Here is a 19,481-nt window from a genome sequence, read left to right as displayed (position 1 = left end):
GAGGAAAATACATCATGGAGATAACAAAATAGGAAGAAAACCAGACAATTGCAGTATCCCAGAAACCATGTGAAGAAAATGACTTACTGAGCAGTGAGTCATGGAGTGATTCAAGTACCACTCTTGAATACAGCAAGTTTAGGAAGGAGAATTGATCGTTGTATTTGACAACCTGGAATGCATGGGTGATGTTGACAGGAGTCATTTAGTGAGTTGGCAGAGATCAGTGTCTGAACAAGAGAGGAAATTAAAGGGTAAGTCACTTTTTGAGGTGACTTACTGTAAAATGGCAAAGAGAAATAGTAGTGTAGTTGAACAAAGGTATGGAGTAAAAGAAGACTTTATTGACAGTGAGAGATGCTGCAGCATGTTATAGAATGTTTGTATGCTGCTTATAATGATTTGATAGAAAGGGAGAAGATGGATGATGCAGGAAAGAGACACTTACTTGGAAGATCTAAATTAGTGGGTGGGCAAGTGGTGAGTCAATCCAGCATCCATGTGGAATTCAGAAAAGGAAACATCTTTCAGTAGGGGAGGCAGAGTATATAGGCTCTGAGCAGAAAAGTTGATAAATTGGCTGCTATAGAAGATGGGAGTCCTATTTGATTGTTTTTATTTTCTCAGTGAAATAAGAAGTCATCACTGATAGAGAGGATGGTCTATTTGCTGGGGATGGGAGAACTGAGGAGACATGAAATAGTTATCTCAATAAAAAGGAAAAATTGACCAGGAAATTTTAGACTTCCTGGGAATCACTTAGGTAGCACTTGAAGTCAGTAGTCAAGAATATGAGGTGAGGTCATTTACCAGGGTGTGGCATTTTTCTCAAACTGTGTTCAGCTATTTGAGAGTGGATTCCATGTGTTTAAAGAGGAGATGGAGTTTTGTTTGGTAATTTCAATAGCGAGAAAGAGATAATGGAGTTTAGGTGGAGTAGATTGAAATATGTTTCTAGTTTTCACTTCCCCCAGTAAATAAGATTATACATCTTCATCCCTTGCTGTGTGACTTGCAGTTCCTGCCATTAACCATTGTCTCAATGACCTTGGGACCCAGCCATTTGACTTCCTTTGGCCAATAGATTATAGCAGTTGTCATGCAAGCAGTGACTTGAAACACACTTATATGATTTAGCTGATTCTATTGAGCTCTTTGCCATCATGAGAAAAACCTGCTCTGGGCCACTGTGTGTCCCGGAATGAGGTCACATGGGCCAGATCTGAACCAAGTTTTCAGTTTGATACTGAGCTGACTCAGCTGCCCTGCAGATGCATGATTCAGAAGTAAATCTTTCTTCTTATCAGCCACAGAAATTTTGGACCATTTGTAGCATTATTTCAGCAGAATTCTGATTAATACATGAAAGTATGATCCTGCATATGATAATATGAGGTTTCATCCTAATGATGAATCAAATCTACACCAGAAAAGGAGGAAAATGAAGCTATAAAGGAGGAAACAGACAGCGACAAGGTGGCTGAGTCAATAAGTGGGAAGTCACATTACAGGGGGAGTCAGTCTATTAGAAAGCATGAGCTAGAAGGATGAGGGAAAGGTGAGAGAATGGGAGACCTGAACTTGAGAGTTGGAAGGGACAAAATTACTGGTGATGTCAAGAAAATGACCAGGTCCAGAGATGGCTGTGGTAATATGTGGCTCAAGAAGGAGAAAAGGCAAGGGGATGATTATAGTAAAAGATGAGAAAGACGAAGTTCTGGGGGTTAAGGTGATGGATAAATCATCTACATGGCCATTTCAATGACCAAGAATGGTGACTGGAATCCTGTTGGAACTCAAAAATCAGGGAGATTATGAAAGTCTTTCATAAGTGAGAAAATTTCTAGTAGATCTATTGGTGGCAGAATCAAGGAGGAAGAGTAGCTGATGTAGCCCAATGGCAAGAAATTCAAGGAAGATGGAGTTTAGGGAGATGAGAAGAACACCTGTTTGGAAGCAATGATAAGGACTGAAGATTCTTCCAGCTTCAGTAGTAAAGGGAGCGAGAACAAAACCATTATGGCAAGTCCTCTGGGTAGCTACAGGGAGACAGTTCTTGGGGGCAGCCTGGTTCCAGGTAGGGACACATGGAAGGGAGTTCATTTCAGAAAGGAATGAGGATATTAGGGGATTTAATAAATGTACACTGTGTGTACAGATGTGATAGTTGGACCAAAGAAGGCTGAGTGCCAAAGAATTGATACTTTCCAATTGTGGTGCTGGAAAAGGCTTGTGAGAGTCCCTTGGACTACAAGGATATCAAACCAATCAATCCTAAAGGAAATCAACCCTGAATATTCATTGAAAGGAACGATGCTGAAACTGAAGCTCCAATAATTTGGCCACTTGATGTGAAGAGCCGACTCATTGGAAAAGACCCTGATGCTGGGAAAGATTGATGGCAAAAGGAGAAGCGGGCAACAGAGGTTGAGATGGTTAGACAGCATCACTGACTCAATGGACATGAATTTGAGCAAACTCCGGGAGACAGTGAATGGCAGAAGAGCCTGGCATGCTGCAGTCCAGGGGATCAGAGAGAATTGGACACGGCTTAGAGACTGAACAACAGCACAAGAACAACACTGTGTGGGTTAAAGGAGATGGACAGGAAGGCATTGAGTTCAGTTCAGTTCAGTTCAGTCGCTCAGTCGTGTCTGACTCTTTGCGACCCCATGAATCACAGCACGCCAGGCCTCCCTGTCCATCACCAACTCCCGGAGTTCACTCAAACTCGCATCCATTGAGTCAGTGATGCCATCCAGCCATCTCATCCTCTGTCGTCCCCTTCTTCTCCTGCCCACAATCCCTCCCAGCACCAAAGTCTTTTCCAATGAGTCAACTCTTCACATGAGGTGGCCAAAGTACTGGAGTTTCAGCTTTAGCATCATTCCTTCCAAAGAAATCCCAGGGCTGATCTCCTTCAGAATGGACTGGTTGGATCTCCTTGTAGTCCAAGGGACTCTCAAGAGTCTTCTCCAACACCACAGTTCAAAAGCATCAATTCTTCGGCGCTCAGCCTTCTTCACAGTCCAACTCTCACATCCTTACATGACTACTGGAAAAACCATAGCCTTGACTAGACGGACCTTAGTCAGCCAAGTAACGTCTCTGCTTTTGACTATACTATCTAGGTTGGTCATAACTTTTCTTCCAAGGAGTAAGTGTCTTTTAATTTCATGGCTGCAGTCACCATCTGCAGTGATTTGGGAGCCCTCCCAAAATAAAGGCTGACACTGTTTCCACTGTTTCCCATCTATTTCCCATGAAGCGATGGGACCAGATGCCATAATTTTCATTTTCTGAATGTTGAGCTTTAAGCCAACTTTTTCACTCTCCTCTTTCACTTTCATCAAGAGGCTTTTTAGTTCCTCTTCACTTTCTGCCATAAGGGTGATGTCATCTTCATATCTGAGGTTATTGATATTTCTCCCGGCAATCTTGTTTCCAGCTTGTGTTTCTTCCAGCCCAGTGTTTCTCATGATGTACTCTGCATGTAAGTTAAATAAGCAGGGTGACAATATACAGCCTTGACGTACTCCTTTTCCTATTTGGAACCAGTCTGTTGTTCCATGTCCAGTTCTAACTGTTGCTTCCTTGCCTGCATATAGATTTCTCAAGAGGCAGGTCAGGTGGTCTGGTATTCCCATCTCTTTCAGAATTTTCCACAGTTTATGGTGATCCACACAGTCAAAGGCTTTGGCATAGTCAAGAAAGCAGAAATAGATGTTTTTCTGGAACTCTCTTGCTTTTTCCATGATCCAGCAGATGTTGGCAATTTGATCTCTGGTTCCTCTGCCTTTTCTAAAACCAGCTTGAACATCAGGGAGTTCACTGTTCACATATTGCTGAAGTCTGGCTTGGAGAATTTTGAGCATTACTTTACTAGCATGTGAGATGAGTGCAATTGTGCAGTAGTTGGAGCATTCTTTGGCATTGCCTTTCTTTGGGATTGGAATGAAAACTGACCTTTTCCAGTCCTGTGGCCACTGCTGAGTTTTCCAAATTTGCTGGCATATTGAGTGCAACACTTTCACAGCATCATCTTACAGAATTTGAAATAGCCCCACTGGAATTCCATCACCTCCACTAGCTCTGTTCGTAGTGATGCTTTCTAAGGCCCACTTGACTTCACATTCCAGGATGTCTGGCTCTAGATGAGTGATCACACCATCGTGATTATCCGGGTCGTGAAGATCGTTTTTGCACAGTTCTTCTGTGTATTCTTGCCACCTCTTCTTAATATCTTCTGCTTCTGTTAGGTCTAGACCATTTCTGTCCTTTATCGAGCCCATCTTTGCATGAAATGTTCCCTTGGTATCTCTAATTTTCTTGACGAGATCTCTAGTCTTTCCCATTCTGTTTTTTTCCTCTATTTCTTTGCATTGATCGCTGAAGAAAGCTTTCTTATCTCTTCTTGCTATTGTTTGGAACTCTGCATTCAGATGCTTATATCTTTCCTTTTCTCCTTTGCTTTTCACTTCTCTTCTTTTCACAGCTATTTGTAAGGCTTCCCCAGACAGCCATTTTGCTTTTTGCATTTCTTTTCCATGGGGATGGTCTTGATCCCTGTCTCCTGTACAATGTCACAAACCTCCATCCATAGTTCATCAGGCACTCTATCTATCAGAGAGACCCTTAAATCTGTTTCTCACTTCCACTGTATAATCATAAGGGATTTGATTTAGGTCATACCTGAATGGTCTAGCGGTTTTCCCTACTTTCTTCAATTTAAGTCTGAATTTGGTAATAAGGAGTTCATGATCTGAGCCACAGTCAGCTCCTGGTCTTGTTTTTGTTGACTGTATAGAGCTTCTCCATCTTTTGCTGCAGATAATATAATCAATCTGATTTTTGTGTTGACCATCTGGTGATGTCCATGTGTAGAGTCTACTCTTGTGTTGTTGGAAGAGGGTGTTTGCTATGACCAGTGATTCTCTTGGCAAAACTCTATTAGTCTTTGCCCTGCTTCATTGCGCATTCCAAGGCCAAATTTGCCTGTTACTCCAGGTGTTTCTTGACTTCCTACTTTTGCATTCCAGTCCCCTATAATGAAAAGGACATCTTTTTGGCTGTTAATTCTAAAAGGTCTTGTAGGTCTTTATAGAACCGTTCAACTTCAGCTTCTTCAGCATTACTGGTTGCGGCATAGACTTGGATAACTGTGATACTGAATGGTTTGCCTTGGAAATGAACAGAGATCATTCTGTCGTTTTTGAGATTGCATCCTAGTACTGCATTTTGGACTCTTTTGTTGACCATGATGGCTACTCCATTTCTTCTGAGGGATTCCTGCCCACAGTAGTAGATATAATGGTCATCTGAGTTAAATTCACCCATTCCAGTCCATTTTAGTTCGCTGATTCCTAGAATATTGACGTTCACTCTTGCCATCTCCTACTTGACCACTTCCAATTTGCCTTGATTCATGGACCTGACATTCCAGGTTCCTATGCAATATTGCTCTTTACAGCATCGGACCTTGCTTCTATCACCAGTCACATCCATAGCTGGGTGCTGTTTTTGCTTTGGCTCCATCCCTTCATTCTTTCTGGAGTTATTTCTCCACTGACCTCCAGTAGCATATTGGGTACCTACTGACCTGGGGAGTACCTCTTTCAGTATCCTACCATTTTGCCTTTTCATACTGTTCATGGGGTTCTCAAGGCAAGAATACTGAAGTGGTTTGCCATTCCCTTCTCCAGTGGACCACATTCTGTCAGCTCTCTCCACCATGATCCGCCCATCTTGGATTGCCCCATGGGAATGGCTTAGTTTCATTGAGTTAGACAAGGCTGTGGTCCTAGTGTGATTAGAATGACTAGTTTTCTGTGAGTATGGTTTCAGTGTGTCTGCACTCTGATGCCCTCTTGTAGCACCTACCATCTTACTTGGGTTTCTCTTACCTTGGCATGGGGTATCTCTTCACGGCTGCTCCAGCTGGGTTAGATAGGAGGATAAACAGGGCTCATTAAGTTTAAGAGCCCAGGATAACCTTTTGTGACTGAAGGAAAGAAGAGAAAGGTGTGATGGAATTGTTTCTGATGTTTTTAGGGGCCTGGGCCATCAGGCGGTTTTCAGTGGAGAGAGAAGACTGTCTTGCTGGGCATTAAGGAGGATCTGTGGGGTCTCCTCAATTCTGTGGGATGTAGTGTTGAGACAGGGAGAGGTGGACTTAGCTTTCTTGCAGCACATCTGAAATTGTTCAAATTATGTCTGCCACCATCCTTAGTCTAATTCTGTGTTCACTTGTCTTTTCTACCTCCTGATTTCACCTTGACTCTCACTTTCACTAACTTTCAGATTTTAGTTTATTTTTTTCTATCCTCTGGTCAACGAAAATGCCCTCAAGATAGAATCTGAAGATAAAGTATTATTGTTGTTGTTATTCTATTCTTAACAGAATTGATAAGTTAATAATGGAAGTGAACGTTACTCAGTCATGTCGGACACTTTGTGACCCCATGGACTATCCCCTCCATGGAGTTCTCCAGGCCAGAATACTGGAGTGGGTAGTGGTTCACTTTTCCAAAGCAGAGATCGAACCCAGGTCTCCCATACTGCAGGTGGATTCTTTACCAGCTGAGCCACCAGGGAAGCCCAAGTTAATAATTACTTATTAACATATATTGGACAGTTACTGTGCATCAGGCATTGTGCTTCTTGTTTTACTTAAACTATCTCATTTAACCCGCACAACATCCCTGAGGTGAGAAACAAGTATTATTTGTTTTATGACTGACGAAATGGAGACTTGAGGGACTTCTGTCATTTCTCCAGGGCTACTCACAGGGCATGGGTTGAAGGAGCATTCACGTCTGGGTTTTGGCTCTGAGTCCTGAGTGGTTCACTTTTCCAGCCTGTGGCTCAGTGGAAGTCCTTAGGTGATTCTGAGCAAGTTGGGGCAGTGGTAGCCCTGGGGGCTGGCCCCTCCTTTGTGCAGTCTAGCACGCCACCTGCCATCCTTGCAGACTCATCTGCTCTGGGTCAGCTTGTGCTGACTTCAATGGCAGAGGGGTCATTCTTCTTCTTTGGAGCAAATTGTCTACTTCCTCTCCATCACAGCTTCTGGCAGAAGGCTCTGTACCTAACAGAAGCCTAAAACAATAGGTTGTTTGCATGACTTAAGTTACCCAGACATCTCCTTAAGTCCTCAAATCAAGGGTATATTCAAACTCAATGGGGAGTTGAAACAAAATTAAGATTTGGAGTCCTACACAGTGAAGACTGTTGTTGTTTAGTTGCTCAGTCGTGTCTGACTTTTTTGGGCCCCATGGACTGTAGCCTGCCAGGCTCCTCTGTCCATGAGATTTCCCAGGCAAAAATACTGGAGTGGGTTGCCCTTTCCTTCTCTAGGGGATCTTCCTGACCGAGGGATCCAACCTGCGCCGCCTGCACTGGCAGGCAGATTCCTTACCACTGACGCACTGGGGAAGCCCAAAGACAGTTGTTAGCAAGGCAATGGCACCCCACTCCAGTACTCTTGCCTGGAAAATCCCATGGACCGAGGAGCCTGGTAGGCTGCAGTCCATGGGGTCGCTAAGAGTCAGACACGACTGAGCGACTTCACTTTCATTTTTCAGTTTCATGCATTGGAGAAGGAAATGGCAACTCACTCCAGTGTTCTTGCCTGGAGAATCCCAGGGATGGGGGAGCCTGGTGGGCTGCCATCTATGGGGTCGCATAGAGTCGGACATGACTGAAGCGACTTAGCAGCAGCAGCAGCACTTCCCTAAGAACGAGACTTAGTATAAAAATGCAGGGAGGACCAGCCCAGATGGCAGAATAGAACAACTCCGAGGTAAAATTAGAATGTTCTGGCGCTCAAGTCGCACTCTGAACTGATCAAATTAGGATTACTGAGGCAGCAGCCAGAGCTCAGTATTTCCAAACTCGATCTCACTGGGCCACCAAAATTGAGAACCACTGGTTTAGGTGCTAGTATTTGCTCGTTCTACCTAAGGCATCATTGCATTTCTGTGATGTGGGATCTAGAGTGCTGGAAGTAGCAGGTGCTATTGGAACACTGATGTTGGAAGACCTGGAATGTCAGTGATGGCCTTTTCCTGTTTCCACACTGTTTGCTGGAGCAAAGCTCTCATGTAAATGGCTATTTATTCCACTTGGTCTTGCCACTCTCTTCTCTCTTGTTTTAATCTCCTACCTCCAGTCCCTGCATCTAGCTTTCACTTGATTTGTATCCAGTTCTGCCTCTGCTGAAATGAGCTTATTTGGCTGCTTAGTAGACAAGGCAATCACTCCTGAGAATTGCATTTGAAAGCAGAATGAAATGTTCATGGTTTGCACTATCCCAAGATCCATTCTTCTTGATAGAGGTGACTGGGTCACTTGGGCTGAATTGGAGAAGCTTTCTTGGCTTTGTATTCTGAGTCCTTCTAAGCCGCCTGACAATTACTGACTCTCTTCAGGCTGTGCTGGCCGATGGGAGCTGACATCGAGCCTCAAGCTGAAAGGGAACCACAGCCAACCTTCGCCATTAGTATTCTCAAGTGTTAGTCCCAGGGAAGTGTGAAGGGAGAACCTGTATTTAAGACCTGTGAGAAGGGAATCTTGAACCTGGAAGGTAGAAAAGCACTCAACTAAATGTCAGGGAATCTATTTCTTTGCTGTGCTTTGCTTAACCCTTTATGGGCCTCCAGTAGATTGATTGCAAAAACTTGCTGAAGCAATTCACCCCTCCCTGGATCCACATCACTTGCAGTACTCCTCTCGCCCAGAAATGCAGTTGACTTCCTGACCCCTTGAATCGAGGTGGGACGTGTGACCCGCAATGACCAATGGAATCCAGAGGCTGTGACTTTGTGTCAGTTCTGAACTGCCTCTCAGGGGGCCTTACACTCTTCTGCTCTTCTGTCCTAGAACCATGAGATGCCTGCTGGAACAAGAAACCCCAGGGCAGAAAGCCTGGTTGTCCCAGCTCATGACCTTCTTGAGCCTGTCTCCCCCAAACATGCAAGAGGGCCCAGCTATATGAGAGGTGAGCACTTCTGTGAACCAATATGACTGTGTGGATCTGGCAAAGACCAGAAAAGCCATCCACTTATGGCCCACAGACTCATAAGCAATCGTCCCTGTTATTTCAAACCATGGAGTTAGGATTGTTTGTTCTTAATACCTAGCAATAGCTATTTGATAATGGCCTCAATGATCATACCTTTGAAGGAAGGATTGCTGGGCTGATGTCTCCAATAATACAATACAACAATAATATAATACAATATAAATAATAGTAATACAATAATAATAGTATAATAATACACAAATACAATAATCACCTGTGATGTCAATCTAGTGATTCAGAACCACTAGATTGGGCTAGGCCTCAAATTCCATGCTCCTGTAAAATTCACAAGTAGCTCTGATACACTTTTGAAAGAAAAAAAAAACCCTGTAAGGATTTTTATGGCATTAAAAGTAGATGATTCTCCTATAGGAGACCCCATTTTAGGATTATGATTCACCATAAGAAGCAAATGTCTGGATAAAGTCAGAATCCCATGATGACAGTCCACGAATGAAAGGACATAGAAACTCCCTAAAAGACCATGTTCTCTGAGGGTTGAAGGTATTTACCAGCCTCTTCTCTTCTCTGTCTTGACTACAAATTATTTTCTTGTAGGAAATAGAAATTCACTGAATAAGTCAGGGAATTTATTACATGGTTTAAGGAATTCTCTCAAAATGTATGACAGAAAACACAGCCAGGGTTTTCCAGGCTTAAACTTGGAAATGAGAATATCAGGAACCAAGAACGTCATGTTGCTCTTACATACTTTCTCTTTTTCTTTTCCACATCCCCACAAGAGCTCCTTGGTCCCCCTGTGTCTATCCTGTATTCTCTTTCCCTCCTTCTTGCAGACTGCCTTGCTCAGTAGCCTACATACCCTCCCTAAAGAGAGGAGATTTGGTCTTGGAATTTGCCTGACATTCTGGTTGCATGCAGCTTAATGCCATTGTGTCCCAATTACGAATTGCCAGGAGGAGGACTATAGACCAATTCGAATCCAAGGTCCAAACCCAGTCAAACCCCCTTGAAAGGGAGCGTTCTAAAAGACTTCCTTTTTGGGTCTGAGAACAGGTTTGTAAAATATAAAGTATGGAATTAAGAGGGAAATATTCCTGAATGTAATAAGTGACTTTTCTAGGATAATCTATTGGATTTACATGAATCATCAGGTTAACACACATGAAAAGGCATTGACCAAATTTCTGAATTACTTAAAATTTGATTATACCAAATCACTATTACATACTACTGTATGCATATGTTTTTGCAATTTTCATTATAATTTGCATTTTTGTCAGAGGGAAACACTAGCTACCTTGAATGTGTAGGTAGTGCCTCTCGGTTGTCAGAATACAAAACAGACTTGAATTTATGCTTTCCCCTACATGAACATCCCCATGCTGCATCCTGCGTCAGACATAGACTGGCGATTCAATTCACATGATAGTATACATGTTAGAATGTCATTCTCCCAAATCAGTCCGTTATACACATCTGTGTCTCTTTCCCTGTCTTGCATACAGGGTCGTCATTGCCATCTTCCTAAATTCCATATATATGTGTTAGTATACTGTATTGGTGTTTTTCTTTCTGGCTTACTTCACTCTGTATAATCGGCTCCAGTTTCATCCATCTCATCAGAACTGATTCAAATGAATTCTTTTTAACTGCTGAGTAATACTCCATTGTGTATATGTACCAAAGCTTTCTTATCCATTCATCTGCTGATCCACCTCCCAGAATGCTGGAAATAAAAGCAAAAATAAACAAATGGGATCTAATTAAAATTAAAAGCTTCTGCACAACAAAGGAAAATATAAGCAAGGTGAAAAGACAGCCTTCTGAATGGGAGAAAATAATAGCAAATGAAGCAACTGACAAACAACTAATCTCAAAAATATACAAGCAACTTCTGCAGCTCAACTCCAGAAAAATAAACGACCCAATCAAAAAATGGGCCAAAGAACTAAATCGACATTTCTCCAAAGAAGACATACGGATGGCTAACAAACACATGAAAAGATGCTCAACATCACTCATTATTAGAGAAATGCAAATCAAAACCACAATGAGGTACCACTTCACACCAGTCAGAATGGCTGCGATCCAAAAATCTGCAAGCAATAAATGCTGGAGAGGGTGTGGAGAAAAAGGAACCCTCCTACACTGTTGGTGGGAATGCAAACTAGTACAGCCACTATGGAGAACAGTGTGGAGATTCCTTAAAAATTGCAAATAGAACTACCTTATGACCCAGCAATCCCACTCCTGGGCATACACACCGAGGAAACCAGAATTGAAAGAGACACATGTACCCCAATGTTCATCGCAGCACTGTTTATAATAGCCAGGACGTAATCATTTTTTTAAATGACCGAAAAAGAAACACAAACCTTCAAGAATAATTTTACCAGCAATCTGGTTAATCTATTTCATGGTTTGATTCCCAGGTGCAAGGCATATGTGCTCAAATTAATGAGAGGATTTGGCTGATAAATTTGGAAGGTGCAGAAATGATTGATGTTTTGCTATATTTCTATGTAATGATATTAAAACAATCTATGTACACAGCACCATCACACATAGTCATTTCACTTAAGTTCAAGATCAACTGTGTATTCAAAATTAAGTAAAACATAATCTAGTTTATATTTTAGCAAATGTTTTAGGAAGCCATGACTAGTGATATCACGGAGTTTTATGCTTTAGTTTTAGGGTTTTATGGTGGACATTAATCAATTAATGACATGATCATTGTTGGTTATAAAAAGTGGCAAAGGCAGTGATGGAAAATTATAAGCAGCTTTGAGAACATAAAATTAGGACACATTGTGATAAGGTCAGGGGGCTGATGGTGGAGGAAGTGATGTTTGCATGCAATCGGATGGATGCATAGTCTTGAACTAGGAAAAGACCAGTTGAGGTAGAGGAACATTTGTGGTGCAGAGCAGTGCAGCGCTGGAGAAAGGAATAGAAGGCCCGGTGGGTGGAGCCAGAGCCTACTGGAAAGCTAAGTAAGGCTGGAGAGAGGCAGGTTCCACATTTATATACCATTTTCAGGGCTTTATATACCATTTTCAGAATTTCTGCCTTTATCCTGAGAACAACAGGAAAGCATTGAATGAACTTAAGTAAATGAGCAGCAAGAAAAGGTTTTCTTTCTTTCTTTTTAAATTGGAGGATAGTTGCTTTACAACGGTGTGTTACTTTCTGCTATACACCGATGCGAATCAGCTATAAGTATACATGTATCCCCTCCTTCATGAGCCTCTGTCTCACCCCCTTGTCTGATCCCTCTAGGTCATCACAGAGCACCAAGCTGAGCTCCTTGCGCTATGCAACAGCTTTCCACAGCTATCTATTTTACATATAGTAGTGTGTATCTGTCAACTCTATTCTCCATTTTATTAATGAAAAGATTACTCTCACTGCTGTGTTGAGAATGGCCTAAGAAGCAATGGACAAGAAAGGTGTGAATGGACCAGTTAGGAAGCTGTAGTAAAGAGGTCATGGTGGCCTGAAGCGGTAGAATTGATACAGTAGAGAACTCTGCATGGGTGTGGAAAGACTTTCTAAAGAGTGTTCAGCAAGTCTTATTGATGGACTCGATGAGAGGTGTGGCAGACTCGTTGCAAACACGGCCCTGATTCTTCACCCTGTCTGCATCCCCTTCACCATTTAACTTTGAAGCATCCTCTGCCTCTGTCTCTGGACTTGACCATGTGCCTGGCTCTGGCCAATAGAATGAAAGAAAAGTGCTCCTGCGGTAGCTCCAAGTCTACGACTCAGGAAGCCTTGCTTTTCCTTGTGATTCTATCATCTCCACGAGGACATGTCCAAGGTGGCCTGCTGGAACGTGGAGGACACGTGGAGCAGATTCCAACTGCTCTGGTAGCCCTGTTAAGTCTGGTCCAGACCAATGGACAGCCAGTAGGTGCGCAGCCCAGTGAGTGAGCCCAATCAGAAGATAAAGCCCCCAACAAGTTCCCTGCTGACCCCTGAAATGTGAGGAATAAATACTACCATATGACACCACTGAGGTTTTGTGATTTTTTTCTTGTTCTTGCTACAAGCATTTTACATAACTGATACAGAAGCGAGGGAGAAAAATACTTGGAACACAGTCATTCATATGCACTGCCATCATGGTTCAATATGTTATATTAGCATAATGCAGCATTTGGAGAGAATAGAAAATTGGATAGATAAATTTTGATTAGAGGAAATTATGACCCTGAAAAGTTCCTAAGACATAGTAAGTAATTAATCAACATTTTTCACAAGTTGGATTTATAAAAGTGTTGGTCCTTATAGTGAATAATATGAGAAAAGAAGATCCCAAATGCATAGTTTAGATTTTTCATTTATTTTTCATACTTTGTCATATGCTTATAGTCAAAAATAATTTTGTTATGTGTTCAATTAACCATGATTCTAAAAAAAGGCAGAAAATCATATAGCACAGTGATGTGTAAGAAAAGAACAACTAAATTAAGCTGGCAGACTCCTGTGTTTCAGAGCATTTCCTGTTTCCTTGCAAGATTTGTGTTGGTTTTGTCCCTATTTTTGCACTGGCTCACCACAGAGTCACACAGAGGAAGACACAATTTATGGCAGGCACAAAAGAGTTCCCAACAGCGACACTGTGGGTTCAAAGTTTCATTTCTTCAAAGAAGATGTGAAAGGAGAAATTAAACAAAAAGCCCATTCCTGGGGCTTGACTGTGAAAGGAAAGCAGGTATGGGCCAGTCCACTTAAATGTCCCTGACCTCTATTTACTGATGTGCAAAGAGTTCTCACACTCTATCGTGGCAACTAGGGTGAGGTTTATAGGTTTATAGTATGTTTTTCTCTTAGATAAGAGAGGAATTCAGATATTTAGAGGAATAAAATTGCTTCTTTTTCTTTTCAACTTGGAGTGAGATTCCTTGATATTATTTTTGGATGTTCTTTAGTGGTTTTGAAGTGTGAGTGTACATAGGAATTATTAAGGAGTTTGTTAAACCATAGATCCCTGGATATTCTGATGTTATAGGTTTGGAATAGGGCCCAAGATCCTGCATCCCCAGCAGGTTTCTGAGTGATGCTGATGTTACTGGTCCATGTACCACATTTTGGAGCGGCAGGTGCCTCTATTCACAACTCTGAAGAGAAACATAAAATGCATTCTCTTAGGCAAATGATTTCCATCTTTTTTAAAAATAAATAAGTCCTCAATAACTGGTCCTGCTTTCTCATCACTGCTCTGAAAGCATGAGTGCAGATCAACATGCTATGTTGGAAAAAAGGGCATATTTCTTCCTAATAATCCATTTGCAATAATGGAAATTTGTAAAAAGTTACTACTGCTTTTCTGTCCTTTCTTGAGCCTCATGCCTTCCAGCACCTCACCAAGTCCGTCAAGCCAAGGAAACACAACGCTGTGAGCCTTAAATGAGAGGATGTGAAGAGTTCTGTTGTATCCTTTGTACACCTGCAGTGGCTGTTAGAAGGAAGGCAGCTTAAAGAAGCAACAAAGAAGAAAACCCATGAGTGGAAAGAGTCAAAGCTTCCTCCTCAGTGAGGTAGCACTTTCTATTTGATCATCATCAGTATGTGTAGAAGACAGAGCAGCATCATGTCCACTTTGCTGCAGAATTTTCTTGTTGAGCATTGTTGGGGCTATTCATTTTTTTTTTTCCAGCTTCTCTCATGTCACTGACATAGTCTGAGTGTGTGAAAAAGAGTGAAAGTGGGTAAGAAAAGTGTCTCTGGATTCTTCTCTTTCTTCTTAATTCTTCCTGATTTGTGTTCATTTTATAAAATGAGTAACTTGCATAAAATACAGAAAAGCATAAGAGTAAAAGAATTTGTGGGTATATTTCCCAAAGAAAATCACTGTTAGTACTTTAATTCATTCCCTTCCTTAATTTTTAGGTCTGTATGAACACATGAATTTTTTTTTTTTTTTACAAACCTGCATACACAGGTTTGAATCACTATTTTCTTTCTAATAACATCATGGACTCATCATGGTCCTGTTACTTCATAGCAAATAGATGGGGAAACAATGGAAACAATGACAGACTATTTCCCTGGGCTCCAAAATCACTGCAGATGGTGACTGCAGTCATGAAATTAAAAGACACTGGCTGCTTAGAAGAAAAGTGATGACCAACCTAGACAGCATATTAAAAAGCAGAGATATTACTTTGCCAATAAAGGTCCATCTAGTCATTGCTATGGTTTTTCCAGTAGTCACATACAGATGTGAGATTTGGACTATAAAGAAAGCTGAGTGCTGAAGAATTGATGTTTCTGAGGTGTGTTGTTGGAGAAGACTCTTGAGAGTCCCTTTGACTGCAAGGAGATCCAACCAGACAATCCTAAAGGAAATTAATTCTGAATATTCATTGGAGGGACTGATGCTGAGGCTGAAGCTACAAAACTTTGGCCACCTGATGCAAAGAGCTAACTCATTGGGAAAGAACCTGATGCTGGGAAAGATTGAAGGCAGCTGAAGAAGTGGGGTACAGAGGATAAGATGGTTGGATGGCATCACCAACTCAATCGACATGAGTCTGAGCAAACTCCAGGAGACAGTGAGGGACAGGGAGGCCTGGAGTGCTACAGTCCAATGGGTCACAAAGAGTTGAACACAATTGAGCTACTGAACAACAACATCATGGACATTTAAACACAATTTCTATGCTGTAGAATTTGCATCTTTATCATTTATGGTCGTTTATTGAACTAATTCTCTATTGCAGGTTTAGATGTTAAAATAAGCATTTCTCGATTTTTCTGTGTCCCTGTCTCCCTCTTATACATTTCTTAGCTTCTAGGAAAGTAAGGACTAAGATCAGAGGAAAAGAAAAGCTCAAATCTGGAGAATATTAAAGTAGTAAGAACAATGTTTTCCTTGGGGATATTGCACATCCCTAAATACCTGAAGCCTGAGTTTAAACTGGTCACTCACAGGGAGACAAGAGACAAAACCTGGGATCCCGACAAGTAAGAAGCAGAGCCAAACTCTAGGAAAGGAGGGCTGCACCCATACAGGAGACCTGGAGGGTATCTGCTGAATTCAAAACTATAAGCTCTATAGTGCAGGGCCTGTGGAGGGCATCTACTTCTAAGCAGTTGTGATATTTGTTTTCTTTATTTGTTTTTTTGAACTTTCATAGTTTTGCTGACTGTACAGATATGCTTAGTTTATGAAAGTTTATTGAGCCTTTACTTAGATGTGTACATCTTTCTGTGCATATAAACTATAACAAAAAGTATAAAACCTCATAATGCCGATATGATTTCCCTTCCAAACTCATACGGTGAGCAGATGTTTTAACTTGTGCTGGAGTGGCAGGGTTCCATATTCCTGACAGAAGTAAATGCAAATCTGCTTTGGAGAAATGTAAATTAAGCTCAGAATTCTTAAGTTCTGAGAACTCATAAGTTCAATAGTAAAATGAGCCCCCATTGGAGAGAGTCAACAGAAACAACCCATTTTAGAATCACACCTATGATGACAGTCAATATTGGAATTAGCAGATAATGAATATGAAATAATTATGATGCACATATTTAAGAAATAAAGGAGTATTAAAAGTGTGACTAAGAAATAGGAAATATCAGTATTATACTTAACAGTGAAAGAATTGAATAATAATTCTAGAGTTGTAAAATAAATTTTAAATTAGGAAATCAACAGCATGTTAAAATAATATGCAATTTTAAAATGTCTACTAGGCAAGAAAAAGTGAAAACAAGTGAAATTAATTTAAATGATATTTTATTTAACCCAATAAATTCAAAGTTTTATTATTCCAACACACAATCAATGTAAGATTATTAATGAGGTAATTTAATTTCTTCCATACAAGTCTTTGATATCAGAGTATATTTAACACTAAATATAGTATATACTAAATATACTTAATTATACTAATTATACTAAAAAATATATTTAGTATGCTAAATATACTATATATAGTATATTTAACACTTTGATGTCAGAGTTTATTTAACACTAAAACATGTCAATTTGGAATAGTCACTTTTAGACCATTCTCTACACACCCACACATTTATACTCACTGGAACTTATTTTTTTCTACTGTATGTAGATCAGCATTCACCCAAGACAGACCTTATGAAGCAAAACCCTTGATTTTAAATAGCTATGTGATTTTTTATTTATATTTTATATTTTATTTATATTTTGTACTTTTAATTTATTTTGTATTTTTAAAATTTTATTTTACAATATATTTTTAAAGATTACTTTCCATTTATAGATATTGCAAAATATTGCCTATATACCTCACGTCGCACAATATATCCTTGAGCCTACCTTATGCTCAGTAGTTTGTATCTCCCACTCCTCCACTCCTACATCGCCCACCCCTCCACTGGTAACCACTAGTTTGTTCTCTGTATCTGTAGTTCTGCTTCATTTTTGTTATATTTGCTAGTTAGTTGTATTTTTAAAATTCCATGTATAACTGATATCATACAATATTTGTCTTTCCCTGTCTGGCTTATTTCGCTGAGCATAATGCCTTCCAAGTCCATACATCCTGATGCAAACGACACCACTTCATTCTCTGTATGGCTGAGTAGTATTCCATTGTGTATGTACGCCACATCTTCTTTATCCCTTCATCTGCTGATGGACGCTTAGGTTGCTTCCAGATCTTAGCAACTGTAAATAATGCTGCTGTGAACAGCATTGGGATACATGTCTCATTTCAAATTAGTGGTATTAGCTTTTTCAGATATATACCCAGGAGTGGAATTACTGGATCATATGCTTCCTTGGTGGCTCAGATGGTAAAGAATCTGCCTGCAATTCAGGAGACCTGGGTTTGATCCCTGGGCTGGGATGATTCCCTGGAGGAGGGCATGGCAACCCACTCCAGTATTCTTGCCTCGAGAATCCCCATGGACAGAGGAGCCTGCAGGCTAAGTCCATGGGATCGCAAAGAGTTGGACACTACTGAGCAACTAAGCAGAGCACAGCATGTATTAATAATAGTTCTATTTTTAGTTTTTTGCGAAAGCTCTGTACAGTTTCTACAGTGGCTGCACCAAGATACATTCCCACCAATAGTGTATGAGGATTCCCTTTCCTCCACATCCTTAACAACATTTATTACTTTTTTTTTTTCTTTGATGATAGCCATTGTGATAGGTGTGAGGTGATATCTCATTTTGGTTTTGATTTGCATTTATTTATAATTAGTGATGTTGAGCTTGTTTTCATCTGTTTTTTGGCCATCTGCATTTCTTCTTTGGAAAAATGTCTATTCATTTTTTCTGCCTATTTTAAAATCAAGTTGTTTGGGGTTATGATGTTGAGTTGCATAAGCTATTCATATATTTTTATCATTTGCAAATATTTTCTCTCATTCAGTAGGTTGTCTTTTTGTTTTGTTGATGGTTTCCTTTGCTGTGCAAAAGCTTTTCATGTTAATTTGATGGAAGAAATGTGTGTAATTTATTGAACAATTTCCTACCAAGAGATATTTAGGTTACTTTTTCCTGTTTCAAATAAACTTGCAAGGAGTATCCTTTAAGCAAAAATGATTTGGACTTGTGTATTTCCAAGGCACAGAGTTTCAGATATGGATTTGCTGTGCAATGGATGATTTAAAGAGTAGCAGAGTCGATACAACTGAAGAGCTAGTTCAGTTCAGTCGCTCAGTCGTGTCTGACTCTTTGCGACCCCATGAACTGCAGCACGCCAGGCCTCCCTGTCCATCAGCAACTCCCAGAGTTCACTCAAACTCATGTCCATAGAGTCAGTGATGCCATCCAGCCATCTCATCCACTGTTGTCCCCTTCTCCTCCTGCCCCCAATCCCTCCCAGCATCAGTCTTCTCCAATGAGTCAACTCTTCGCATGAGGTGGCCAAAGTACTGGAGTTTCAGCTTTAGCATCATTCCTTCCAAAGAACACCGAGGGCTATCTCCGTTAGAATGGACTGGTTGGATCTCCTTGTAGTCCAAGGGACTCTCAACAGTCTTCTCCAACACCACATTCAAAAGTAGCAATTCTTCAGTGCTCAGCTTTCTTCACAGTTCAACTCTCACATCCATACATGACAACTGGAAAAACCATAGCCTTAACTAGATGGACCTTTGTTGGCAAAGTAATGTCTCTGCTTTTGAATATGCTATCTAGATTGGTCATAACTTTTCTTCCAAAGAGTAAGCATCTTTTAATTTCATGGCTGCAATCACCATCTGCAGTAAGTTTGGAGCCCCCCAAAATAAAGTCTGACACTGTTTCCCCATCTGTTTGCCATGAAGTGATGGGACCGGATGCCATGATCTTAGTTTTCTGAATGTTGAGCTTTAAGCCAACTTTTTCACTCTCCTTTTCACTTTCATCAAGAGGCTTTTAGTTCCTCTTGACTTTCTGCCATAAGGGTGGTGTCATCTGCATATCTGAGGTTATTGATATTTCTCCTGGC

At 40.8% G+C, this 19,481-nt stretch overlaps 1 long non-coding RNA gene across 1 annotated transcript in view; it reads left to right on the top strand.

Annotated features, from left to right (window-relative positions):
• LOC121816291 (uncharacterized) overlaps window positions 1-13,060 on the top strand; it is a 167,971-nt gene extending 154,911 nt beyond the window's left edge. Inside the window, exons 7-8 of the long non-coding RNA XR_006055804.2 lie at window positions 8,878-8,995; window positions 12,326-13,060. This is a non-coding gene — a long non-coding RNA (uncharacterized LOC121816291). The remainder of the gene's footprint in view (window positions 1-8,877; window positions 8,996-12,325) is intronic.
• The last annotated feature ends 6,421 nt before the right edge of the window (window positions 13,061-19,481 follow it).

The sequence above is a fragment of the Ovis aries genome, chromosome 13 (genome assembly GCF_016772045.2).
Source record: "Ovis aries strain OAR_USU_Benz2616 breed Rambouillet chromosome 13, ARS-UI_Ramb_v3.0, whole genome shotgun sequence".
Lineage (NCBI taxonomy): Eukaryota > Metazoa > Chordata > Mammalia > Artiodactyla > Bovidae > Ovis > Ovis aries.
The sequence above is the reverse complement of the archived record's forward strand: the minus strand, read 5'-3'. Positions and strand labels throughout refer to the sequence as shown.